The 5,780-nt window shown below is 47.3% G+C and overlaps 1 long non-coding RNA gene across 2 annotated transcripts in view; it reads left to right on the plus strand.

Annotated features, from left to right (window-relative positions):
- LOC112409610 (uncharacterized) overlaps positions 1 to 1,621 on the plus strand; it is a 23,742-nt gene extending 22,121 nt beyond the window's left edge. For both annotated transcript variants that reach the window (XR_003005183.1, XR_003005184.1), the window contains one exon: positions 1,030 to 1,621. This is a non-coding gene — a long non-coding RNA (uncharacterized LOC112409610). The remainder of the gene's footprint in view (positions 1 to 1,029) is intronic.
- The last annotated feature ends 4,159 nt before the right edge of the window (positions 1,622 to 5,780 follow it).

Genomic DNA, 5,780 nt, shown 5'->3' on the forward strand with positions numbered 1-5,780 from the left:
GGTCTTATCTGCGGCCCCATCGCCGCGAAGGGGGCCAGGTTGGCTGCCGGCCGTCGAAGTGCTGTGTGGAGTCCACCCTGAGGAGTATGGGGTCTTGAACCTGGGGCCTGAGGTGGGATGACCGAGAGGCCAGAAAAAAAATGTCGTGTTAAAGCGGAATTCCTGTGTTAAAGTGGAATTTCACGCAGGCGGAAACACTTGACTCTCGTGCAAATATAAAATGACCGCATGTCAAAGATTTGATTTAGCTCATTCATTAATGAGGGGACCCTCTAAGATGTTAAAACCGATTACAATGAGAATGTGAGGGGCTAGGTATTTATAGGCAGTTTAATAGAAGAATCTGGGGGTGAGATAGCTAGGTTAGAAATTATTTGCATCTCTACCAGACAAAAATCTGAAAGTGAACCAACCCCTGCAGCTATGGGGTTGTAAAATAGCCCAGTCGATAGGAAATCAATCAAAGGTGTCAGCCCCTGCACGCCTATTTCCAATTTTGGATAATTTCTTCTGACACTACCCTCGGTTAGTCCTTGAGAATCCGGAAATTGCTCTTGCCTGAGAATTACCCTCAGAATGGAATGTAGGTCTTGGCAGGAAAGGAGGAATGAAAGATGAGCAAGTGCATCTTCTCGAAGACGGGGAGTGTGCTCTCCCGGCCACCTTCCGTGTCTCCTGCGATGTACCATGCAACTGCTCTCAGAGGGCGAGAGCTGGCGTCGTGCAGGAGAAAACCGACTGTTCACAGAAGGGACGCAGCGCGGCCCGCTCCTGACTCCCATTCTCTTTAACCTTGGCTGCTGCACAGGGGCGGATGATGTATCTGCAAACATATGCAGCCTTGTCCAAAATATTTTCCCCTCCTGTATAGTTCTTGCCAATATTGTTAATCTGTGGGTTGACTTCAGACCAAAATAAATCTCCCAGCCCTGGCCACCAGCTAGCTAATTTTACTTTGTAACCAGGGAATAGAAAGTACGGGCCCTTGGCCGACCATTCTGTGTTTATTTGGCTTTCTCTCTGCTGCAGTTTCAAAATCACATTTGGAAAAGTGGACCCTCTGTGCATAAGAACAGCCACTGAGAGAAACAACAACAAAGATGAACGGGTTGAAAAAGGCAAGTTCTTCCATTGCCCTCCACGTTTGTCTCTCATCTCAGGGTTCTGATCGCCCCCACTGGCCTTTTCCGTGATGGCTAGAGTTGTAAAATGGGCCCCAGAGCAGAAGGATACATGGCCATTCGGGGAGGATTTTTTCCTGGAACTCTCCCGGGTTCTCCTGGACCAGTCCTAGAGGAAGCAAGTGGGTAGAAGCTTACCAAGTCAGCCCTGGAAGGGACCTTGGAGGGCATCTAGTCCAGCCAAGCCAGCTGAAAGGCAGGGTTACCTAGTGGTTGAGCGCACACATTTGAAGCCAGACAGCCCCAGTTTGAACCAGTTCTCCACCACTTCCTAGCTGTGTGACCTTGGACAAGTTTACTAACCCCCGCCTCAGTTTCCTCATTTGTCACACGGGGATAGTAATCATCATACCTACCTCAGACAGTTGTAGCGGTGACAAAATGAATTAACACGTAAAGCATCAGGAATAGCGCAAAGCGTACAGTAAGCGTTTGATAAGAGAAGGAAATGAGGTTCCGAGGAGAAGCAGCCTCCCTGAGGTCACTCAGGGATTTGCCAAACTGAGCTGGACTCGGTGAAAAAGAGGAGAGGTTACAGCCTCTTGGAAATTCTGACTAATAACTGTTTCTCTGCCTGTGTTACATCACCCTCGCTCAACACTTGGAGAGAGACCTCATGTGGAAGTCAGGGTGCCGCGTTCCAGTCCAGGCGTGCCGCTTACCGACAGTGGCCCTCCTAGCTAATGAGCTTGGGGCTGGATGGTCTCTGGGGTTCCTATTGGCACTAACATCTTATAATTTGAAATTAGGGTCTGTACCCTCCATTCAAATCAAGTCTGTCTTTTCCTGCAACACGCTTTACACTGTTTTTTTTTTTTCCTCCCCATTTCCCTCTGATGTTTTGCCCAACTATATCCTGTGCGCATCAACACCCGGTTTCCTTTTGGCCCTCCCACTCTGTCCCTCCCCACATTGGCCCCTCTCCCCTTCCCCCCTGCTAGGGCAATCATGGGCTCCCACTGGCCCACACCTGAGCCCTCGGTTGCCAGGTTTAAGCTGATTAAACACTGTCTTGGAGGTGTCTTGAAAGTTACCATGTAGGCACCTTGAAACTGGAGACTGGATTTCTTCCTTGTCATGGCCCACTTTAAGAGTCTAATAGAGTGCCCTAGGCAGAGTGGCTTATCCATTATGGATTGCTGACTGGCTCTAAAACGAGTCGGGATGTTGGATGAAATCTTGGATTATCGAGGCTCCCTCTGGAACATTCAGTACAGCTGTCATAGATGTCCTTCGGGAGAAAACCGGTGTTATCAAACTTGAAAGCTTGATGAAAAGAGTATTTTAGAACAATATTTCAAACTCGAAAATTGCAGACTGCAGCACAGGAACGTTAGATACTTCCTTTGCTGCCTTTCTTTCTCCCCAACCGTATCCCACATCCCCATCCCCTTTTCCCTAAAATACAAGCCTGGGTCAGATGTTAGGTTGCCACCTGTTGGTGTAACGAGGCACTGCAGCCCAGCTCTACGAAATACTCTAAATGCCTGTAGGGAAGTGTACAGAGACTGAAATGCTGGGAGATGTGATTGTAGAGTCAGGTGTGGCCCAGAGAAATATCTTCTGGATGAGGTTGATCCTGAGGGAAGGGTGAGGGCTAACAGCAGAGGGGAATCCTGGAGTAAGAGAGACACTACTAAGCCCTCTAAGTGCTGTAGAGGAAAAGCAAACAGCTATTTGGAGGCACTAACTTCTGTAATACCTAATACTACTAGTGTGTAAATAATAAGACCTCCATCCCACTGGGCTGACCATCAGTGTAATCCTGCCTTTCTCAAACCTTTGCCCTTAGTCAAAGTTGTTGGAGCCCAGCTTAAAACTACATTGAAGAGCAAAGAAAAATGAGGTTTCACTACATATTTGGGGTGGGCTGCATTTTTGAAAGATGGCTGCCACAACATCCCACATGTTTTTCTGCAGTGAGACCTGTCACTCTCCCATCAAGTAGAGAGGTCTGTGTCTCTACCCCTTTGAACCCAGGTGGGTCCTATGCCTGCTTTGACTGAGAGAATGAGGTGGAAGTGATGCCGTGTGGTTTTTTCAGGACAGGATCACAGAAAGACTTGAAGCTTCCTGAGCCTACTAGAATGCTCACTTTTGGGACAGTCCCTCTTGGAAGCTAGCCACCATGCTGTGAGAAGCCCAAACTACAATGGACAGGCCACACTTAAAGGCATTCCGGTTGAAGCCCCAGTTAAGTTCCCAGCCAGCAGCCAATATTAACTGTCAGCCCCGTGTGTGTGCCATTTTGGATGTCCAGCTGGGTTAAGCCTTCAAGACTCCAGCCCCAGCCGACACCTGACTACAGCTGCACAGAACGCCCAGAGTAAAAACCCCCCAGCTGAGCCCAGTCAACTCACAGAACTGTGAGAGAGAGTAACGAGTTGTTGTACTAAAGCCACTAGGTTTGGGTGCGTGATGTGGCAGTAGATATCAAGGACGAGAGCAACTTTGGTTAGACACATAAACCATAGGGTGACACCTAATTAGGTATAGTTTTTAAATCTTGGATTCAGCTTTAGGGCCATGAGTCCCTAACATCGTAGAGCAGTGCTATTTCAGTTCACATCTGCTGCCTCTGATCAAAACACTATCTTGCACTTCCTGAGAGAGAGAGCACTTCCTGCCAGGTGTCCCCTTGTGTCCTCCTCTGTGTGACTGTGGGGTTCAGTGTCTCTCACACATTCGAGCATGGCGCTCGGTGCCTCATTTGGAGGCCATGAGATAGAAGCCATGCTCTTGCCTCCAGAAGGTTTTGTGGGTGGGATTGTGCCATAGACAGCAAGAATCCACCCACACGTTTTCTTTGAATCAACTTTAGTGATGGATATTTACACATGATAAATGAGACCCATTTGAAGTGTTCAGATTGATGAGATTTGACAAACGTAAACCATGTGACCACCACCCATGTAACCACCACCAGAATCAAAGTCTAGAACATTTTCATCACCCTAGATTTTCCTTGTGCCCCCTTTGCGGTCAATCCCCTCCTCCCACCCCCAGCCCCAGGCAAGCAGTGATTTCCTTTGCCGTTAGAGATCAGTTTTTGTCTTTTCTGGTGTTCCATATAAGTAGGACATTTGGGTCAGTTACACTTGGGGCTATTATGAATAAAGGTGCTATGAATGTTCATCTACAAGGATTTGTGGTCACATGTTTTCCTTTCTTCTGGGTAAATATCTGAGTGCTAATAAAGGGTTATATGATAAGTGTATATTTCACTTTATAGGAAACTGACAAATTGTTTCACGTGCCCGCCAGCAAAGTATGAGAGTTCTGGTTGCTCCATATTCTTATCAGCACTCAACATTGTCAGTCTTTTTACTTGTAGCATCCCTGGTGAGTGTAATGGTACCTCATTTGCCCACAGGTTTTTGTGTCCTCCATTAGGATGTGACCAGGGACTTGTTTTTTCACTGCTGCATCTCCTAGCACCTGGAAAGGTGCCAACACCTGGAACAGCCCTCAGTACCTGGAACAGCATGCAATAAATATTTTTGGAATGAACTAGTTCATGTCTCCTCGAGTTTTCGTGTTTCCTTAAGATTTATTTCTGTAGGGGATATTGAGCAAGGAGGGGTTACACACTTACAGTTGTGAAAGATATTGCCAAGTTGCTTCACCCCAAAATGCTGAACCAACTTCCCCTCCCACCAACATGAGCTATGGTCAATTGTTTCAATATTTCTGCCAGTGGAACAGGTTAAAAATGGTATTTCATTTTGGTTTTTATTTTGCATTACTCCTTTTTAAAAGTTTATTTAATTTTATTTTTGGCTGCGTCGGGTCTTAGTTGCGGCATGTGGGATCTTTTGTTGCGGTGCACAGGCTTCGCTCTAGTTGTGGCGCATGGGCTCCAGAGCGTGTGGGCTCTGTAGTTGTGGCACGTAGGCTCCAGAGCACATGTGGGCTCTGTAGTTTGTGGCACGCGGGCTTAGTTGCCCCACGGCATGTGGGATCTTGGTTCCCTGACCAGGGCTCGAACCTGCGTCCCCTGCATTGGAAGGCGGATTCTTAACCACTGGACCACCATGGAAGTCGCTAATTTTGCATTACTCTTATCGTTAGGTGAAATTGAGCATCTTTTCTTATGTTTTGGGGTCTTGTATATTTCATCTGTGATTTGTGTTCCTATATTTTGCTTATTTTTTAAAAAATTAATTATTTTTAAGATTTATTTTTGGCTGCCTTGGGTCTTTGTTGCTGCGCGCAGGCTTTCTCTATTTGCAGCGAGCGGGGGCTACTCTTCGTTGAGGTGCGTGGGCTTCTCACTGCAGTGGCTTCTCTTGTTGTGGAGCACAGGCTCTAGGCATGTGGGCTTCTGTAGTTGTGGCACGCAGGCTCGGTAGTTGTGGCTCGTGGGCTCTAGAGCGCAGGCTCAGTAGTTGTGGTGTATGGGCTTAGTTGCTCCACGTCCTGTGGGATCTTCCCGGACCAGGGCTCGAACCTGTGTCCCCTGCATTGGCAGGCAGATTCTTAACCACTGCGCCACCAGGCAAGTCCCATCTTGCTTATATTTTATTGGACTATTTTTTTTCTAATTTGTAGAAACTCTTTGCTTATCAGAGATGGTAACATTTTGCCTGTTATGTATGT

Source organism: Neophocaena asiaeorientalis, unplaced genomic scaffold, assembly GCF_003031525.2.
Source record: "Neophocaena asiaeorientalis asiaeorientalis breed wild unplaced genomic scaffold, Neophocaena_asiaeorientalis_V1.1 scaffold312, whole genome shotgun sequence".
NCBI lineage: Eukaryota > Metazoa > Chordata > Mammalia > Artiodactyla > Phocoenidae > Neophocaena > Neophocaena asiaeorientalis.